General features: G+C 40.1%; 1 pseudogene; it reads right to left on the bottom strand.

The window, feature by feature from the left end:
• Positions 1-5: 5 nt before the first annotated feature.
• On the bottom strand, positions 6-1,518 carry LOC101499583 (G-type lectin S-receptor-like serine/threonine-protein kinase LECRK1; annotated as a pseudogene).
• Positions 1,519-1,526: the final 8 nt, after the last annotated feature.

Raw genomic sequence — 1,526 nt, 5'->3', positions numbered from 1 at the left:
TCTTCCACCAACTTCTCTAGCCTCTTCACTGCAATGAATCTCTTAGTCTTACCTTTGTTTAAGGTTCCTTTGTATACTGCTCCAAAAGATCCCTTACCCAACTCTTCCTTGAACTGGTTTGTTGCTCATCTCAACTCATTGTATGTAAACCTTCTCAAAGCTACATCTTCATTCAGGCCCCCCAAGCTCCATGTTTCGGCTAGCCTTTTGTACTTTAAAACCCGAATCTTGTACATGTATGATGTAATGGCTCGATATAACAATCGCTGAACACAAAATGATACTAAATACAGATGTAACAACAATAATATGCACTACTGCTTTCTTACTTGTAGTCTTGATTGGAATGGGAAAAGGTTTTTCATACCCCTTCCAGCTGTTTTTTCCCACCTTGAAGAACGCCTTGGTAGAATCGTCACCTTCATGTGTTCGTTTGGCATATCTCAAAGGCAGCCCTTGTTTCTTGCAGCTTCCTTTTTCATACAATGCAGCCCAACAGTTACAATCAACTAAACAAGCAAAGGAGCATTGTTCTTCCGATGACGTATCTTCATCTTCGAAATAAGGATGGTCATCCCATACAATATTGTTCATTGGTACCATGTTATAAAAGGCCTCACCATCTTTTTCATCTTTACACTCAGCTTTCGAATAGTTCCTTTTGCAGCCAAGACTAGTATCTTGGTTTTTTTCATCTATAAGTTTATAACCAGGGAGACAGCTGCACAATAGTTTGTCATCGTTGAACGTGCAGTAGCTGAAGCCACAAAACCCTTTTACTTCACACGTGTTGGTCTCTGGAAAACTTTTGATAACTTTGTCACTGCCATTGTTAACATAATGAGCATAGAGCCGAAAAAATCCATCAAAATCAAGGGTTGCACGATAAATAGTCTGGTTTCCTCCAGTGTCATTGTCTTCTAGAGCATCAACCAAAGTCGTAATAAGGCTAGAAATAAAAACACTACTGCTATTCAAAATCTGGAGTGAACCTGTTTTGTTGAGGTAAAGATGATATTTGACCTCATTACCCGCACTAGTATCAGAGGCCCAGTAAGCATCCCATGATGTTGCAGCTATGTATGCTGGATACAGAACAAGATTTCCATCATTCTGCATGTTGAGTTGAAACCTTCCAGTTGACCGATTGGTCTCTGATATACTAGAGGAGAGTTGGCCACCACAAGGTAGAGATTGATTAGTATCAGTTGGGTAATCGAAACTCTGCCATATGATGCTGGAATTATCGTTGCCGTATAGTACAAAATTCCCAGAATCAAGCATGGAGCCAGAAGAAGCTCTTGCATTAGCCTTAACAACAAGCTTCTCTTGTCCTTTTTGATCTGTTAGTATTAGCCTACCGTGCATGGTAAATTGTAGCTTTGCAGTTGAGGTTACAGGAGGATCATCTCGGTTTGCAGTCCATACTATTATATTGTTCATCTTGCAAACCAACCAAATTCCAACAACAAAGCCATTGCCTTGTGGATAAAATCCAAAAGCAAATAGGCCAGAATGGGAAAGCC

The sequence above is a fragment of the Cicer arietinum genome, unplaced genomic scaffold (genome assembly GCF_000331145.2).
Source record: "Cicer arietinum cultivar CDC Frontier isolate Library 1 unplaced genomic scaffold, Cicar.CDCFrontier_v2.0 Ca_scaffold_5386_v2.0, whole genome shotgun sequence".
Classification (NCBI taxonomy): Eukaryota; Viridiplantae; Streptophyta; class Magnoliopsida; order Fabales; family Fabaceae; genus Cicer; species Cicer arietinum.
Note: the sequence above shows the minus strand (reverse complement) of the source record. Positions and strands in the feature narration are given on the sequence as shown.